General features: G+C 36.8%; 1 long non-coding RNA gene across 1 annotated transcript in view; it reads left to right on the top strand.

The window, feature by feature from the left end:
* Positions 1-21,029, top strand: part of LOC112132611 (uncharacterized) — a 90,402-nt gene extending 69,373 nt beyond the window's left edge. Inside the window, exon 3 of the long non-coding RNA XR_010139268.1 lies at positions 18,077-21,029. This is a non-coding gene — a long non-coding RNA (uncharacterized LOC112132611). The remainder of the gene's footprint in view (positions 1-18,076) is intronic.

The following is a 21,029-nucleotide window of genomic DNA, read 5'->3' as shown; positions in this document are numbered from 1 at the left end:
AAAGAGCCTTCATGATTGGGAGATTTTGAGGCAAAAAAAAGGAAGGAATTGCTTTGAGTAATAAACAAGCAGCCCATCTAAATTTTAAAAAAGGTTTTGAATTCTTGGATGCTGGGATTGACATTTAAAGGACTGGGCATTTCCCAACAGTTACTGAGCATTTCCCAAGGACAGGAATGATGGCTAGACACAATATGCAGGAACAGGAAAGTGTAGAAACAGGGATGCTTTTATTGAACTTCAAGTTTTTCACTTTGAAAGTTCAGAAAGTCTATTACCTACAACAACCTTATGCAATGTTGTGCAGAATGTTGGAGAATTTTCAGGGCCCCTGGTTGAGGTGGATTGTAGAGAAATAACAGCTTCTAAAAGTCAAGAGAGTAAAAGGAGATGGATAATTAAGCCGGTACCAGAAGTGTGTACTCAGTGGCATGAGATGAATATCAAAAGCTTATATCTACCCCTCAAATACCTCCAGGATCCTCAGAAATTTAAGAAAATTACTGCACTTGCAATATTTACGTGAAACAAGACTTTAGCATTTAATGTAAATGTATTATGTAACATTAGAAAAATATTGTATTTGGCCAGGCGCGGTGGCTCACTCCTGTAATCCTGACACTTTGGGAGGCTGAGGTGGGCGGATCACGAGGTCGGGAGATCGAGACCATCCTGGCTAACATGGTGAAACCCCGTTTCTACTAAAAATACAAAAAATTAGCCGGGCGTGGTGGCGGGCACCTGTAGTCCCAGCTACTCGGGAGGCTGAGGCAGGAGAATGGCGTGAACCCGGGAGGCGGAGCTTGCAGTGAGCCGAAATCGTGCCACTGCACTCCAGCCGCCTGGGTGACTAAGGTAGACTCCGTATCAAAAAAAAAAAATATATATATATATATATATGTGTGTATATATATATGTGTGTATATATATATGTGTGTATATATATATATTCTTTTTCTTTTTTCTTTCCACGATGACCTTTTCCCAAGCCTGCCACAAGAAAGAGTCATGTTGGAACTGTTACAGAAAGATTGTCATAAGAAACCAAGGGCTAACATTCAACATCTGGCATTTAAAATGGGATTTTGCAGCATTACAAAAGGCTTAAAAGATAGGTTTTTTAGAGCTAGGACGTAATTTCCAAATTCTTTTCGTTCATATTTAACAATATCATGGGTCATGCCTAATAATCAGATTTTAGATCTTCTCCCTTAGCTCTGAGAAGGTACCCACATATGATATTAAATTTTAGCCACGAGGTTGAAGTCCAAAAAAAGAGAATATGTGTTAGATAATGTAACAAAGAGGTCCAGAGATGTTAGGAAAAAAAGAAAAGAGAGAAATGCCCAGCATTTCGCTTTCTGGAGCCACGCCATGTTTGCTTATGGCACAGACAGGACTCCTAGGTTGTAGGACTTCTGGCTGGGAAGCTTGACAGGGCTGCAGAGTTTCTAAAAGAAATCTTTTGGGTCTGGTCCAAATGAGAGATTGCAGCCAAGCAGATCTCAGAGATTTCTTTAGTACCTGTTAAGGCCAAAGTAGGGCAGGTGCCAAGTAGAGGCAAAACAACAAGAACCCGACAGGACTCAGAGAGATCAGATCATGGATTGCCCAGGTTGTTACTGCCAACAGGGCAAGCAGCACAAGAGTGTCATTGACGTTGAGTACAAAAGATGCCGAGGATCTGGAATGAAACTGAGAATGTCTAATTCCCAACATTACAAGTCTAAATTGACCATCCCTCTTGGTTTTCCCAGGATGGCCCTGAGTTGTGTCTGTTGTCTACACACAATTATTAATTTGGTGGTTGCCCTACCTAAGCCTTCCTACTTCTACACATTTAGATACAATCTTAGAGAGGAGCAAGTAGGGGCAGTAGGGCAAAAATCTGAAATTTTTATTAAAGGAATCTAAAAATTATTATATAGAAGGACTCTGAATACTGTATAAGATTAAAATGATTGGGATGGGCTGACATAACAAACAATAATAATATCTATCAATTTAGATTTAGAAAAAATTAGCCATTATATTACAAAGAACAATTTCATTTTTCCTAGGGCATTTGAGAGTAAGTTGCCAACCTGATGCCCCATCCTTCCTCTAATATTTTAGCATTTTCTTCAAACTGGGCTAGTCTTTAAATATATCTATGACATAAATAAAATCAGGCAATATATTTTGATACCTTACTACCACTGAATCAGATGTCATTCAAGTATTATCAATAGTTCCAATAAAGACTGAACAATTAGTTCAGTCTAATCTAATCCTCACATCCCATTCAACTTCCTGATTGTCCCAAGAATGCCTTTATAGCAAACATATCCAGTAGAATGTCTGTCTTTTCATCTAAGTGTCATGTTTCTTTATATTCTTTGAACAGTTCCTTGGCTTTTCATGGAACTTTTGAAGATTACAGGCCATTGTTTTACAGAATTTTTCTCAATTTGGGTTTGGTAGTTTCTCATGATTGGATTCAGACTATGCATCTCTAGTAGAAACATCACTGAAGTGATTCTGTGTTCTCATTGCATCCTATGATATTAGTTTGTATTTTCTAGAATTTCATATGAATGGTATTATACATATGTATATTTTTTGTATCCAGTATCTTTCACTCACCATAATAATTTTGTATCCATTTTGTTGCCTATATTAATAGTTCATTATTTTTACTGTTGAGCAATACTCCATTATATGGCTATACTATTATTAATCAATCCACTTGCTGATGGATATTCAAGTTGTTGCCAGTTTTAGCCTATTACAAATAAAGCGGCTATGAACATTTGTGTACAAGTCTTTGTATAGACATATCCTTCCATTTTTCTTGGGTGAATACCTAGGAGTGAAATGACTGAGTCCTATTAACTTCTAAAATCTGCCAAACTCATTTCCAAAGTAACTGTACCATTTTTCATTCCCATCAGAAGTATATAAGAGTTTTGAAGGCTCCACATCCTCAGTGATACTTGAATATGATCAGTCTTTGAAATTTTCACCTTTCTGGTGAGTGTGTAGTGAGCCGTATCTCATTGTGGTTTTAATTTGTATTTTCTTATTGACAATCATGCTGAGTATCTTTGCATGTGCTCATTTACTACCCACATGTTTTTTGGTGAAGGAGCTGTTCACTTTTTTTCTTATTGCTAATTTGGGTTTATCTTCTTTTTATTAAGTAGTAAGGGGTGCTTTCTATATTCTAGATAAAAATTCTCTTCACAGTTTTGAAGAAAATATTGTAGAGGATCGAACATTTTTCAAATGTAGTCAATAATTATTGTGCTTTGCATTAAAGAAAACTTCCTTGACTTGACCACTATGCAGGTAACAAAATTGCACTTGTATCCTGTAAATTTCTATAAGTAATAATAAATTTTAAAAGCTGCCTTCTTCACCTTGATAGAACTCTCATCCCAGGCTGTTTTTCAGTGTGGAACCATCTTTCACATTCTTGGGTTATGATACCTTATGCTTGGCTCTTCTCACTGAAGGATCCTCCCCTTACCTTCCTCTACATAAGCACCGGAATACTTTTCTGCAGGGAACTCCTCCCCTGACCTCTGCAGGCACCTGTCTTTATCAGCGACATAGAATGGCTTTAGAATTGAACTGTTTTGGAAAGAAAAGGAGGGTAAGAAAAAGGAGGAAGAATAAGAAAAGGAAGAGGACTAGTGGAATAGGATAACAAGTAATTACATTTTGTCTTTATCCTAAATGTTATGTAATAGTGCAACCCTATTATTAGCATTATAGAAAAGACTAGACTTAGGGCATGGGAGGAATAAGAAACATATAATTTATGGATAAATAGCACATTGATCATCTGTAATGTTATTTATATTGTATCTTTAATTACATTGCCCCTTTTCCTAATGAAGTCAGAGCTCTCACAGCTTTCATTTCATATATCCTTTTCTCTCTCGTTGGGTTTACTCACTCATCATTGTGTTCATATTTTTTAAACTACAAATTAAGATTCATAGTTGAGAAAATTTAGAAGTGATGTCTGATATTCAGTTTTAAGGTCATTTTCCCCCTAAATCTTTTGCAAAAATTCATTTGAGATGCTTTGCCTGATGAAGTAGAATAACTTGCATCAATGCTTGAGTCAAGGGACATAGGTTAGCAGAGGATGGCTGGGCATGGTGGCTCATGCCTGTAATCCTAGCATTTTGGGAGGCCGAGGTGGGTGGATCACGAGGTCAGGAGTTCAAGACCAGCCTGGCCAACATGGTGAAACTCTGTCTCTACTAAAAATACAAAAATTAGCCAGGTGCAGTGGCCGGGGTGCCTGTAATCCTAGCTACTCGGGAGGCTGAGGCAGGGAATTGCTTGAACCTGGGAGGTGAAGGTTGCAGTGAGCGGAGATCGCACCACTGTACTCCACCCTAGGCAACAGAGTGAGACTTCGTCTCAAAAAAAAAAAGAAAAAAAAAGAGAGAGGTTAGCAGAGCATATACACTGGTGAGGGCAGATTGATAACTGAACTAACAGGAGGAATTTGTATTCAAAGGAATCCATGTATAAAGTCAGTAGAAGAAAATGTCTGAGGTCAAAAATGATCTAGGAAATGTTCATGTAAACATGAACCTCTATTGAACATATTTATCCTTATTTATGTATTATTCCTTGCTATGGTGTATATGTGTAAGTTCTTTAAAAGTTTTAAGTTCCAAGATTGAGCAAAGTAAAACAGAAAAACCTTTTGAAAAATCTAAAGTATGTAAAATTTTATTTTTACCGTTTTCATGTTCATGATTTCATAAACACAAAGAAAAGCATCCTTAAATTTTTAGCGATTTCCAAAAGTCCTGGGAAGTAATTTCATTTATTTTGGCCTGTATAATATGACTTCCAGTTTGCAAACAAAGTCATTCTTAAAGCCAAAATCTCCAGAACTCCCAATAAAGACCAAACTCTACATGAATTGGGCCATCAAATGTAAATAAATAGAGATATTAAATGTGAATTGTCACATTCCAATGGATACCTCACTCAAAAAATTCATGTCCCATTTCCAACTAAAATTCCCGAGCATGAAGACCTCCTAAATTTTACAAAAGCAGACTATATGAGTCATAAACTTTTTTCTTTAAAAAGAAGTTTGACCCTAGAAAATAAGCCATTTATTTTTAATAAAGGTGTATACACTCAAGACACAGAGACATCACAGACTGTTTATTTGTATATTCAGTAAAGCATTCATTCCTTAACTTATTTATTTTACAGATAACATTGTCAATCATATATATTAGTTTTCCTACTTATCTCCAATATTCACTTTTATTGTATGTAATTGTAAAATCTATATTTAAATTTTCCTATGAGAATTTAACTTTATTTTTAAAATGTAGTTTCATATTTCAATAGCTTTTGGGGGTACAAGTGGTCTGTGGTTACATGAATGAATTATATAATGGTGAATTCTGAGATTATAGTGCACCAGTTACCCAAATAGTGTATGTTGTACCCAATATACAGTTTTTTTAATCCCTGTCTCCCTCCCAATTTCCCCGTTTTGAGTTTCCAAAGTCCATTGCATCACACTGTATGCCTTTGTGTACTCATGGCTTAGCTCTCACTTATAAGTGAGAACATACAGTATTTGGTTTTCTATTCCTGAGTTACTTCACTTAGAATAATGGCCTTTAGCTCCATCCAAGTTGCTGCAAAAGAAATTGTATCATTCCTTTTTATGGCTGAGTAATATTCTATGTTGTACATATACCACATTTTAAAAATCCTTTTATTTGTCAATGGACACTTAGGTAGCTTCTGTATCTTTGCAATTGTGAATTGCGCTACAATAAACGTATGTGTGCATGTGTCTTTTTTATATAATGACTTCTTTTCCTTTGGGTAGATACCCAGTAGTGGGATTGCTGAATCAAATGGTAGATCTACTTTTTGTTCTTTAAGGAATGAGAATTTAACTTTTTATGTGGTCAGTTCATAGTTTTGTCACAATGTAATATTAGAAACCACTGAAAGAAGAGAATCTACAAAAAACAAAAAGCATCAGAAGAATATTATCTGATGAAAGACCTGTCATAAAATTCTTTAGGTTTGGCTGTTAAAATTAATTTACTCTAAAACAGTTTTGAATACACATTATAAACAGAGAACTGGGACAATATGACAAGAACAAGTCTTCAGTAGGCATCTGCTATGTACTATTTGCTCACTCTGTATACCCATGTTATCGCATTATTTAATCTCCCTGAACCCCAATTTTGTTTTAAAAGAGGACAATATACATGTGAAGGTGGTTTATTTTTTCCTTTTTTTCTTTTTTTTTTCTTTGAGACAGAGTCTTGCTTTGTCATCCAAGCTGGAGTGCAGTGGTGCAATCTCAGCTCACTGCAACCTCCACCTCACGGGTTCAAGCGATTCTCATGCCTTGGCTTTCTGAGTAGGTGGGATAACAGGCATGCGTCACCTTTCCCAGATAATTTATTTATTTATTTTATTTTTAGTAGAGATGGGGTTTGCCATGTTGGCCAGCCTGGTCTTGAACTCCTGGTTGCAAATGATCCACCCACCTTGGCCTCCCAAAGTGCTGGGAGTATAGGCCTGAGTCACTGCACCCAGCCAAAATACCTGTGAAGGCTTAATTTTTTTTTTTTAATGTTAAAATACTTAGCACATTGTAAGGGCACAAAATATTTCTTCCCACCCTCTTGCATTTACTCTTCAAAGCAACATTTAAAATAAGGTATCAACTTGACAGTTGAAGAAACTGAGGCTCAGAGAGTTTGAGTGATGTAGTCATAGTTATGCAGGTAGGAGAATTTGAAACCAAGTTTAAAATCCTAGTGTACTGACACCCAATTAAATTCTTCTTCTTTTATATAACACTACTCACATATTTATTGTTAGAAAGGTACTCTTTAATTATTATTTTATTTTATTTTATTTATTTATTTTTTTTGAGACTGAGTCTTGCTGTGTCGCCCAGGCTGGAGTGCAGTGGCGCGATCTTGGCTCACTGCAAGCTCCACCCCGTGGGTTCACGCCATTCTCCTGCCTCAGTTTCCCTAGTAGCTGGGACTACAGGCGCCCACCACCACGCCCGGCTAATTTTTTTGTATTTTTAGTAGAGACGGGGTTTCACTGTGTTAGCCAGGATGGTCTTGATCTCCTGACCTCGTGATCCACCCACCTTGGCCTCCCAAAAGGCATGAGCCACCGCACCCGGCCTTAATTATTATAAAGTGTACATGAATTCTATATTAATTACTTAAGGGTCCACAATGTATAAATTTAGGGCACTTGCAAATCCAATGAGAATACAGTACAATTCTGCTATCTAAAACTATGTATGCTGACATATTGAATGAGCAAAATCTGGAAGCCTTGTTTTTGAGAATTGGAACAGGACAAGGATGCCCACTCTCACCACTCCTATTCAATACATTCTGGAAGTCCTAGCTAGAGCAATAAGGCAAGAGAAAGAAATAATAGGCATCTAAATAGGAAGAAAGAAAATCAAACTATCTCTCTTCACAGACAATATGATTCTATAAGTAGAAAAACCCATGATTTCTGTCTAAAGGCTCCTAGAACTGATAAACAATTTCAGTAAAGTTTCAAGATACAAAGCCAACATGCAAAAATCAGTAGCCTTTCTGTGCACCAATAATGTTCAAGCTGAGAGACACATCAATAACCATAAAAAGACTAAAATACTTAGGAATACAACTAACTATGGAAGTGAAAGATGTCTACAACCAGAATTAGAAAACACGGCTGGAAAATATCAGAGATGACACAGCAAATGAAAAAACATTTTATGCTCGTGGATAGGATAAATCAATGTAACAAAACTACACGTGTACCCCCATAACTAAAATAAAAGTTGAAAGAAAAAATATAAAACTGCATATGTTGATGTAATATTATACATGCGTTTATATTAAATAAATGTAACAGTTTATTCTGGGGATGGGAGAGAGAGAGGGGAGGAAGCCGGTGGGGCGGGGGAGGGTGGTGTGTGGAGAGAGAGAGAGAGAATTTAAGTATTCTGGGTATATCTGCCAGCCAGAGCACATTATGGTGCATGTCCTTGGACTAAGCATGAGATTGGAGTTCTGAATTTTCTGTTCCCTAAATCATCTCGGTTCTCTCATACCTCTCAAAGCATAGCTTCTCATTTTACAGAGGGTGATTTTAGTCAAAGATACATACTTTTTATATGATGAGATCTCTGCATGCAAGCCAACACTTCATCTGGCCCTAATAAAAGAAACCACAAATCTTCACACTTTTAAAAAGTACTTCTAAAAAATTTCAAACACATACTCTTGCAGAGAGGTTAGTGTAATGGACCCTCCTCATACCATCAACAAGCTTTAGAGTTAGCAACTCAGAAACAATCATGTTTCCTCTATACCTCCACATCTTTGATTATTCTCTTCACCGGATTGTTTTGAAGCAGTTCCCAGACACGATATAATTTTGTTCATAAATATATCAGATATACACTTTTAAATATAAAAGATTATATAACGTATATAGTAGATGATGTGTAGGGCTTTTCTGGGATAATTATGTTCATGTAAATGCTTCATATATGACATTTTATTTAGTATCATAAAAACCCTGTGAAGCAGTTAACTATATCCACTTTAGACAGTAGAAAACTGAGAGATTAAAATAAGTGTTTGCCTGAGGTTACCAAACTGGTACTTGAGAGAGACAGGATTCAAACTTATGTCTTTAGATCAGTAACTCTTAGCCATCAATATAGACAGCTATGGCAATTTTAATCTGTATTATCTTTTCATTCAGATTTCCTAGTAGCAAGAAAAAGACTTTAAACTCTTAAAATGATCTTAGAGAAGCACTCATACCTACATCAAAGACTGCAACCTGCCTAATACATTTGGTGCAATATATAAAAATTTTTAATGATTAAAGACTGCTTTTTGAAGATGTATTAGGAGAAATGTATTAGGAGAAATGCTTGAGTTGGTGTTAAAACCAGATAAAGGAGAGAGAAAGGGCAGAGAAAGAAACATTTCTAATGGCACAGAATGAAGAGATGACATCTTGAAAGCCTGCAAGTTTACTATTAGTTGGTTTATAGAGAATAATAGGAATGATCAATGGTAAAAGTAGAAAGGTAGTTGTTGGCCAGGTCATCAATGTTGGCATATACCATGCTAATTATTTTAAAATTTATGTAATATCACTAAAGTATTTTTAATTGGGAAGTAACAAAATAAGATTAGCTTTCTAAAGATCGTCTGTCAGTGGTGTGGCGAATACATCCTGGTGTGCTGGTAGGGGAGCAAGCATGAGATAGAAAAGTCAGAGAAGGGATGTTGAATTAATGTTTCTGAGAACTAATAAGGGACTCAACTAAAGGTGTAGCAATGAGCAGGATGTGTGGCTTATGGAAATATTTAGGTGATAGAATTAATAGGACTTGTTCAGTTTCAGATCCCTGTGTGTCACGTCATCCAGATGTCGCTTTTCAGTACAGAGTTGAGTGTTTATGAGTCTCTGCTTAAAAGATATATCTAAGCTAGGGGATTAGATGTGGTAATAGTGTGCGACTAGTGGGTCATTGAAACCACGAGACCAAATGTTGTCACTTAGAGAAAAATGCATAGTGAACACAATAGAGGCTCAGGACAGAAACCTGGCAAGACCAAATTATAAGGAAGATAGGGAAGAAACACAGGTCACAAAGGAGACTGAGAAACTGAAGCCAGTAGGATGGGAGGGCAACCAGGAGATAGAAAGATTTTTCAAGAGAATATGGGAAATTATGAAATCTAAAATTCTGAGTAATTAAAGCTAAAGATGTATATAATCAAAGTGCATAAAATCATGTGTAGACATTTAGTAATAGACCAAGATTCATAAAAAAGGTGTTATTCACAGAAGCTTGAATGATGTCATTTTATTCACATATATACACACATATTATATAGAGAGGTAATTCTAAATCTTGTGCCACAAACATAATACAGGATGAAAATCTCAAATAGATTTATATGGAGCTCAGGAAAATTACTGAATTCACGAATTCATTAACCAGTTTGACAAATATTGATCGTACATAAGGCACTGGATTAGAATATTTTGTAATCTTTCCTCTACAAACTCCTGAAAGAAATTTTGGTGGCACATACTTCTTCTGCTCCTATAATAGAGGTATCTATATGTCCTCTGGAGTAGATGGTTCCTAAGAGCAGATGCTATGATTCATTCTTACGGTGTACTAAAATTAGAACAATGTCTTGCACGTAGCAAAAGTACAGATAATATTTAGTGATTGGATGAAGCATGACAGTGGGAATAGAGGACTTTGTGATTGATTATATCCATCAACAAGATGTCCCTTGGCACTGCTGTCAGAGAGAACATTTCTTGCTAAATGTTCTGACTCAGAACAGCTTTTTCAATGCAGCTTTAGAGAGACATGTAAAGTAATGGCTACTGACAATATTCATGGGTAATATGGTAAGCGCGCACCACAGCTTTAAAAAGTCTATCTTTGATAACAAAATTGTTTTTTGCTATTTATTTGTGATTTGTTCTGAACACTTTTACAACTCCTGAGCTATTTTTAGTTCCCCCTTTAAATTTCTCATGATTCTGGTCTTACTTCCTTATCTTTTATCCATGGATCTGTGGTTGGGAGGCATTGGGCTCATTCAGTCATCCTGGCTATCACTATGCCAATGTTAATGTCAATGTATTTCTGAATAACGATATGCTCTATTCAGATACGTTAATTTTTTTTACCTTCATTTTACCCATTGCACTAAAATTTGTTGCCATCACTTTCTACCAAATAATACATCATACCATGTTTGGCTATTTAAATTATTCCTAATTATGTTCTTATAAAAATATTGTCTCCTCTTGCCTTCCTACTCTTCAAGTATGTTAAGATACCTTGAGTTGCACTTTTTAAAAAGATATGCTTGGTCCCATTATGTTGCCCAGGTTGGTCTCGAACTCCTGGTCTCAAGTGATCCTTCCACCTCAGCCTTTCAAGTAGCTAGGACTATAGGCACATGTTACCATGCTCAGCTTGAGCTGTGCTATTAAGATATAAATTAGTCTGTGCTAATTTTTTTGCTTTTAATTTGAATTACTATCCTTGACTCTTTGATCATTGTAGTTGCTCTTCTGAAATTGCAATATAAATAATCTAAATTGATTCACTATTTAGGTATCAAGTTCTAAAAACCTAATTTCATGCAATTTTCCAAGTAGTATAAAAATGCATTTTTTATTTTTTAAAAATGTAGCAATTTAAACACGAAGACCTCCTTAATCTCATTTAGTTACTAGAACATAGACCTTCTTAATCTCTCTTGGTTACTAGAAAAGTACATTTTTAAAAAATCTGTGTTTTGTAAAGTTCTTTGTATTATACAGATTGTGTATGGGATTTATATATAAGATATTGTTTGATCCCAAAAGGCCAGGCACAATTCTTCTGAATTTTATCAGAAATAACATTTTTTCTTTTTTTTTGAGACAGAGTTTCCCTCTTGTTTCCCAGGCTAAAGTGCAATGGCACGATCTCGGGTCACTGCAGCCTACCTCCTGGGATCAAGGGATTCTCCTGCCTCAGCCTCCTGAGTAGCTGAGGTTAAAGGCATCTGCCACCATGCCCAGCTAATTTTTTTGTATTTTTAGTAGAGACAGGGTTTCGCCATGTTGGCCAGGCTGGTCTCGAACTCCTGTCCTCAGGTGATCTGCCCACCTCGGCCTCTCAAAGTGCTGGGATTATAGGCATGAGCCACTGGGCCCACCTAGAAATAACATTTTGTTTTAATTGTCATTCAACCAACATCACAGATTTGATTACATACCACATGCCAAGCACTATGTAAGGCATTGTGCTGAATATTATCAGTGAGGCCAGGGTGAATTGTCACCAGCTGTAGTTCCCACCCTGCAACTACTCACTTTAGTGTGAAAGACAGAAGGATGAATAAATTTCTTTTTTTTTTTTTTTTTTTGAGATGGAGTCTCGCTCTGTTGGCCAGGCTGGAGTGCAGTGGCGCAATCTCTGCTCACTGCAAGCTCTGCCTCCCAGGTTCACGCCATTCTCCTGCCTCAGCCTCCTGAGTAGCTGGGACTACAGGTGCCCGCCACCACGCCTGGCTAATTTTTTGTATTTTTAGTAGAGACGGAGTTTCACCATGTTAGCCAGGATAGTCTCCATCTCCTGACCTCGTGATCCACCCGCCTCGGCCTCCCAAAGTGCTGGGATTACAGACGTGAGCCACTGAGAAATTTCTAATACATATAGAAAAAGATAAATTGTTATACCAGGGATAAAACATATAATAGAAATGTGAAGTAGAACAAGATAGAGACTTAACAATATTGCTTGGCTTCACGGGAGAGATGGGATTTGAGTTAGGCCTAAGTGAATAGGCTTCCAAAGATGTCTGTCAAGGGAGGACATTCTAGATAGTGGGGATAGTATGAGCAAAGACATAGAAACAAAAGAGTAGACATCATTTAGGAAAACAAGGGTTGTTGTGTTTAGAACATGTATTTTACAGCAAAATAGTGCAAGAAAAAATGGATAATTTTCTGGAAAATTCTGAATGCCTGGCTGGGAAGTTTTGATATTATAAGAAAGGGCACTGTGAAACAATATTAAACAAAAATGTGTATGTTTTGAATTCTTTTTTTCCCCCATTTATAGTTGAAATCATGCCAATACATTTAAATACGTCTATTAATATGATTTTCTTTCTGTAATTTTTTGCGGTACAGTCCTTCAGGTAGCCTCACTTTATCTCAAGGAAGATCAGCGTTGCTACATCAGAGACTAAAACAATAATGAGAGAGACAGAAGACAGAGAACATCAGTACTAATTTTGAATTGTAAAATTCTGTTTCTGTGTTCTCTGCAAAACAACAGCCTTAATATTTTAGTGTTGCTACAATATAAGAGGATTTTCTAATTTTCTATAGCTTCACTGAGAGATCTGGTGCCAGTTATCTGACTCTATTGTAGTGTTCCTTCACCAGTGTGGAGTGGACACTCTTTTAAAGCTTAATCCTCTAGAGAAGAAGTGAGAGATGATATGCAGAAGAGGCAGTAGAGCGCTCAACCTATGTGCTCCATCTGGCTGTGAAAAAAAAAGACAAGTGTAATCAAAATAGAAAAGAACATCTAGTGCAGATAGACACTTTTCTAAAACTTGGTGGCCTTGAGCATCCTTCTCTGCTACCTCCACATGGCTAAGAAAGCCCATTGTTATCCAGACACCATCTCTCCAAAAAGGATGAAGGAGAAAGCATCTGAAAGACCTACTTGAGAAAGACAAAATCAATTAGAAAAGACAAGTTAACAAGGAAGAAAAAAAATGCTGTAGCCCAGGTTATTTGAAGGGTGTTTTGTTTTCTCTTCTACTATTGAAAGAAGTAGGAATTTCAAAGGAAAATCGATGAGTTATAGGGGAAAAAAATGCCATGTGCTTTGCATATCTGAACATTGTTTGTAATTTCTTTACCTCTTGAAGTGGTTCATCTGTTTGTAACTAATTATTTACTTCTTTTAATTATACCACAACAATCAGATAGTAAAGGACTAAGAAGACATCATTCGGGCTAGTCAAGCCCTGTAGCAATTTGCTGCTCTCAATTGTTGCCTGGGTCACAGGTCAGAACAAGTGACTCATAGGTCCAAGAAGGAAGGTAGCTGGAGAGCCTCAGGTTACGTATGAAGAAGGAAGCAGGGAAGTTGAGAGACACCAGGAGAGTAAAGGAGGCAGGAAGTATGATGTCAGGCAGAAAGAAGACTGGTGATTACATGACTGAGATTCAGATTATTTGGACATATTGATCGCTCTCCAAGTTGGGTACTATCACTTTGGGGTACATAAGACCATATTAAATTTATTTCTATTTATTTTATTTAAAAATTATTTACTACTTGATTTATTTTTCATTCAGTCAAGTTTTGTAAAATAAACTTATATAGTCTTTTGTTCCCCTCCTTATTGCCGTCAAGCCTTTAAACCCTAAACTAATTGCTATGTATCTGGTTAGGAGTTTTATTTGGCAATATTTACAAATATTAATATAAGGACCCTATCATTTCAAACTCTACTGTTAAATAGGAAGAAAAATGCATTTGGCATTTTATGTAAAATGACCTTGTTTCAAACAAAACATACATGCAATAAAATGAAAAATGTAGCTAGTGATGCAAATCATTGGTTGCCAGAAAGGAAGAAGACAAGAGGTACTGACACCAAATGGGTGGGAGAGAACTCTTGGGAGTGGTGGAAATGTTCTGTGTCTTTCTTGTAATGATGATTACATGGCCACATCCATTTGCCAAAACTCATTGAACCGGACACTTAAAATGAATATAGTTTGTCCTATGTAAAGTCTACCTCAATAAAGTTGATTAAAAAAGAAAAAGAATGTTGTAAACATAGTAATTTTGCCAACCCATCAAGGAGGTATGTTTTCTTAGGTTTGAATTCCTGCTGGGGCCCTTACAAGTTGAGTGGGCAAGTGACAACCCTCTACACTTCAGTTTCTTTATCACCTGGAATTAACAGTAATATCTATTCCCTAGTAGCTGTATTAAGGAAACATGACAATGCATGTAAAGCATATGGGGGAGGGCCATGAGGACATACCTTCATCTTCTCTGTACAGACAAATTGGAGATAACAAGAAAACCTTTACTAATGGACCTTAATAATACAATCTCAGTTATAAGAGATAGTTCAAATCTACATATATAATTATTGTTTTCTCTAATATAAAAGTATTCTTTTTTTATTTCTTTATTTCAGGAGAAAATATCATACTCAGTTTTTCTTACATAAACTTTGAAGGGAAAAAGTTTTTAATGTGCTGTTAGTAAGGAGGATTGATACAGCATTCTAGTAATGGTCATATAGTTTTCTTCCAATTCCCAAGTCCCAAAGTACACTGTACCAAAAATGAAGAGGAACTATATTAGATCCTGTTAAAATAACTTCCTTTAAAAGTAAAAGATGTCAGTCTCTTCTTTGGTTCTATAACCAGTTTTGGAATGTTCTTCTGCTGAGTTCTTTTAAATCAGCTTAATTTATGGTTCAAGGTATCATAGTTACTTGAGTATGAAGTTAATTCATTTAAACAAACAGTCTAGCTCCTGATTCTGAGATTTACATTGTGTCCAAAGATGGTATAAAATACATTCACTGCCTCACAATAAAATGATAAGAGTTATTGCTCTTGGCCTCTCTATAACTGTTCTTGTTAAAGAATGAGTTGGCTTCTTAAAATGATGACTAAAAAGCTCGTCATCTTCAAGATAGGAAAGGAATGAGTTTACCACAAAATACTTAAATAAGATTTCACCACAGGCTGATGAAAGTCAGAGAAAAATAAAATCTCTTACTTATTTTTATTTGTTTGCAACTTACATCTGACTTGCACTTGCTTATGAAATGAATTCAAGAGAAGGCCTAGAGCCTTGCACATTGTAGATATATACCTCAAAGGTTTGGGAGGAAAAAGATAAGTGGAATTAAGCTGAGTTTATTTATTTAAAAATGTGCTAAATATCTTTAATTTCCTGTTATTGAGCAATAGTGATGAGAGTTGGTGAGGAACCCACCTTTGCTGCATGGTGATGAAATGTGACCTATAATTTTGAACACATTCAATTACTCATTTGTATTCCAGCATCCAGACTTCACTCAGCCCATTAATTTTAGTGAAATTTACAATATAGTAGACAAAAGCCCTGTTCCAGAGTCAGGCAAATCTGGGCTTGAATAGTGGCTCTGCAATCCAGTAAACAAGTAGTGTGAGCTCCACACTTGCCTCTCCAACTTGAAAATAATGATAGTAGCCAGATCACAAGCTTTTGAGAGAATTAAATTTAGTAGCACATAGCAAAGGCCTATTTCTACTTCTTGCACATTGTATAGGCTTGTCCCGTGACCCCTTCCTCCATTCACACACAGAAATTCCTGTGGTGCAAGTTGTTGTTGTACACTGGTATATACTACAATGAGCAAAATTTAAAATCTCACTTTCTTTTTTTTTGTACGCAAAGTAAATGGGGAATAATACAGGAAAATCATACCTTTTTAAAAATTTCCAACTTTCATTTTAAGTTCAGGGAAATCATACCTTTACACAAGTGTATTTAATCCCTATTTTAACCTGCCCTACAATTTTTTGACCTTATATACATGACTATCTATGCCCCACATAATTCACATTTTTATTTTTTCTCTAAGTATTGTGTTTTTGAAGATGTAACCATATTTTTTCAGCCTTCCTTGATAGATGCCAACATGGCTCAGTCTGCACTCTCTTTAGTAACGGGTTACTCTAAGAGCTTCTAGTCTCTCTGTTTACAATTCAGTTGAATTTTGCCATCCCCAGTTGTCTACTGAGGAACTTTATATGACAAATAACTGCATGTGGATATAGCATATTAAAAACTAAAGTCATTATCCTTTCTCTTGTCAGCCCTCCTTTCTTTGTGTTCTTCCGTCCATATTCCTCTTCCCGGGTGGTGATTGTCCCACACACTGAGGTGTTTTGTTTTTTTTGGTTTTTTTTTTTTCAGAGTCTTGCTCTTGGCACCCAGGCTGGAGTGCAGTGGCATGATCTCGGCTCACTGCAACCTCCACCTCCTGGGTTCAAGCGAGTCTCATGCCTCAGCCTCCTGAGTATCTGGGATTACAGGCGCCCACCGCCACACCCGGCTAATTTTTGTACTTTTAGTAGAGACAGGGTTTTGCCATGTTGGCGAGGCTGGTCTCAAACTCCTGACCTCAGGTGATCCTCCCACCTTCGCCTCCCAAAGTGTGGGGATTATAGGCATGAGCCATCGCTCCCAGCCTGTTTTTTAAATTAGACATCTTTGAAGCATTCTTCATGTCTCATTTTTCTTTCTTACCATATCTTGCTGATCCAGTTCAATTCACTCTATGACTCAACATGAAACCTTTCATCTGGTGTTATCATTTACACAGCCTTTCTAGATACAGGACAAGATGATTCTTACGTCCACTCTTCATTCCTGCTGTTTACTCTATTCAGAATGTTCTCTGAACAAGCTACAATTTCAAGGTCCAGTTAAAGTTTTCATGTTTCCATGTTCAATGTTTTCATGAGATCTTATTTTGGGCAGCGGTTTAGGCCTTGTGGCATCTGCTCTCTTACTTTCTAGTATGATGGTCTTATGTATATGTTTACCTTCCTTGAGAAGGTCGACAGAAGGCAAATGGGCTCTGTGTCAGATGCACTAGGTTCATTTCTTAGCTTCATAACTTACCAGTTTCGTCTTCAATAAAATGGGTTTTATGTACTACCAATAATTTGTTGATATAGTAATACATAAAATAGCATAATTTAAACTTTTTATTAGAAAGTACCACATATAGAACAGTTATTTTTATTATGCTTTTGCATTTGAATCTGATGTGGCCTCAATCAAAAAAAGTTACCAAGATTGTTCAAAAATTGCTTTTTTGTTGACTAATTGGACTGAAAATTTAAGAATACATTCTTGCTTCATGTGTGAAGGAAATAGGCAATGTTTCTGATGAAACATGTATCAAGACATTTAAGATCATGACTTTTTTTTTTTTTTCCAAACATGATCTCACTTTATAACCCAGGCAAGAGTGCAGTGGCATGACCATAGCTCACTGCAGCCTTGAACTACAAGGCTCAGGTAACCCTCCAGCCTTAGACCCCCGAGTAGAACTACAGGCACATGCCACAATGCTTGGCTAATTATTTTTTGTTTTTTTGTAGAGATAGAGTCTCACTATGTTGCCCAGGATTGTCTCAAACTTTTGGGCTCAAGCAAACCTCTTGCCTCAGCCTGACAAAGTGCTGGGGTTACGGGTGTGAGCCACCACATCTGGCCAAGATAATAAATTTTTGAAAAAGAAGTAGCTTAGAAAATGAATATCCTGAATACAATGCCTTGTATTTACCATTAAATGAAGTAAAAAGTAAAACAAAAACTAGGATGAAACTATATCTTGGTGCATAGTCTAGTCACACTAATTCATTTCTACAATTTTTCTTATTTCCTTGCCTCCAGACTTTTCCTGCTTTAATCTCTTCAATGCCCAACTCAGAGATAAATCTTCCTAAAATATCATTCTCACCATGTTGCTTTCCTGGTCAAGAACCTACAGGCTCTCCTCATAGATTACTGCATCAAGATCCCAGTTCTCAGCTGGGCATGATGACTCATGCCTGTAATCCTAGCACTTTGACAGGTTGAGGTGGGTGCATAGCTTGAGCCCAGGGAGTTCAAGAACAGTCTGGGCAACATGGCAAAACCCCATCTCTACCAAAAAAAAAAAAAAAGGAAAATTGGCCAGGTGTGGTGGTGCATGCCTGTAGTTCAGCTACTCGGAGGCTGAGGCAGGAGGATCACTTGAGCCCAGGAGGTTGAGGTTGCAGTGAGCTGAAATTGCATCACTACACTCCAGCCCAAGTGATAGAGTGAAAGACTCTGTCAAACCAACCAACAAACAAACAAAAAACAAAAACACTCAAATTCTCTACTTGAAATTCACGGTTCTGGCAGAGAAACAACAAAAAAAGAAAATTTCAGGCCAATATCCCTGATGAACATCGATGCGAGAATCCTCAATAAAATACTGGCAAACTGAATCCAGCAGCACATCAAAAAGCTTATCCACCACGACCAAGTCAGCTTCATACCTGGGATGCAAGGCTGGTTCAACATATGCAAATCAATAAATGTGATCCATCACATACACAGAACCAATGACAAAAACACATGATTATCTCAATAGATGCAGAAAAAGCCTTTGACAAAATTCAACACCCCTTCGTGCTAAAAACTCTCAATAAACTAGGTATCAGTGGTACCTATCTCAAAATAATAAGAGCTATTTATGACAAACCCACAGCCAATATTATACTGAATGGGCAAAAACTGGAAGCATTCCCTTTGAAAACTGGCACAAGACAAGGATGCCCTCTCTCACCACTCCTATTCAGCATAGTATTGGAAGTTCTGGCCAGGGCAATCAGGTGAGAGAAAGAAAGAAAGGGTATTCAAATAGGAAGAGAGGAAGTCAAATTGTCTCTGTTCGAGATGACATGATTGTATATTTAGAAAACCCCATTGTCTCAGCACAAAATCTCCTTAAGCTGATAAGCAACTTCAGTAAATTCTCAGGTATAAAATCAATGTGCAAAAATCACAAGCATTCCAATACACCAATAACAGACAAACAGCCAAATCATGAGTGAACTCCCATTCACAATTGCTACTTAGAGAATAAAATACCCAGGAATCCAACTTACAAGGGATGTGAAGGACCTCTTCAAGGAGAACTACAAACCTGTTCAAGGACATAAGAGAGGACATAAACAAATGGAAAAACATTCCATGCTCATGGATAGGAAGAATCAATATCATGAAAATGGCCATACTGCCCAAAGTAATTTATATATTCAATGCTATCCCCATCAAGCTACCATTGACTTTCTTCACAGAATTGGAAAAAACTACTTTAAACTTCATATGGAACCAAAAAAGAGTCTGCATAGCCGAGACAATCCTAAGCAAAAAGAACAAAGCTGGAGGCATCATGCTACCTGACTTCAAACTATACTACAAGGCTACAGTAACCAAAACAGCATGGTACTGTTACCAAAACAGATATATAGACCAATAGAACAGAACAGAGACCTCAGAAATAATGTCACACATCTACAACCATCTGATCTTTGACAAACCTGACACAAACAAGCAATGAGGAAAAGATTGGTGTTGGGAAAACTGGCTAGCCATATGCAGAAAACTGAAACTGGACCCCTTCCTTACACCTTATACAAAAATCAACTCAAGATGGATTAAAGACTTAAATGTAAGACCTAAAACCTTAAAAATCCTAGAAGAAAACTTGGGCAGTACCATTCAGGACATAGGCATGGGCAAAGACTTCATGTCTAAAACACCAAAAGCAATGGCAACAAAAGCCAAAATTGACAAATGGGATCTAATTAAACTAAAAAGCTTCTGCACAGCAAAAGGAATTATCATCAGAGTGAACAGGCAACCTACAGAATGGGAGAAAAATTTTGCAATCTATCTGTCTCACAAAGGGCTAATATCCAGAATCTATAAAGAATTTAAACAAATTTACAAGAAAAAAACAAACAACCCCCTGGAAAAGTAGGCAAAGGATATGAACAGACACTTCTCAAAAGAAGACATTTATGCAGCCAACAAACATATGAAAAAATGCTCGTCATCACTGGTCATTAGAGAAATGCAAATCAAAACCACAATGAGATACCATCTCACACCAGTTACAATGGCGATCATTAAAAAGTCAGGAAACAACAGATTCTGATGAGGATGTGGAGAAATAGGAATGCTTTTATACTGTTGGTGTAAGTGTAAATTAGTTAGACCATTGTGGAAGACAGTGTGGCGATTCCTCAAGGATCTGGAACTAGAAATACCATTTGATCCAGCAATCCTATTACTGGATATATACCCAAAGAATTATAAATTATTCTACTATAAAGACACATGCACATGTATGTTTACTGCAGCACTATTCACAATAGCAAAGACTTGGAACTAACCCAAATGTCCATCAATAATAGACTGGATAAAGAAAATGCAGCACATATACACCATAAATACTATGTAGCCATCAAAATGGATGAGTTCATGTCTTTGCAGGGACATGGATTAAGCTGGAAACCATAATTCTCAGCAAACTGTCACAAGAACAGAAAACCTAACACCACATTTTTTCACTCATAAGTGGGAGTTGAACAATGAGAACACATGGACACAGGGAGGGGAACATTACACACTGGGGCCTGTCAGGGGGATGGGGGACTAGGGAAGGAATAGCATAGGAGAAATACCTAATGTAGGTGATGGGTTGATGGTTGCAGCAAACCACCATGGCACATGTATACCTAGGTAAAAAAACTTCACATTCTGCACATGTACTCTAGAACTTAAAGCATAATAATAAAAAAAAGAAATT

Source organism: Pongo abelii, chromosome 2, assembly GCF_028885655.2.
Source record: "Pongo abelii isolate AG06213 chromosome 2, NHGRI_mPonAbe1-v2.0_pri, whole genome shotgun sequence".
Classification (NCBI taxonomy): domain Eukaryota; kingdom Metazoa; phylum Chordata; class Mammalia; order Primates; family Hominidae; genus Pongo; species Pongo abelii.
Note: the sequence above shows the minus strand (reverse complement) of the source record. Positions and strands in the feature narration are given on the sequence as shown.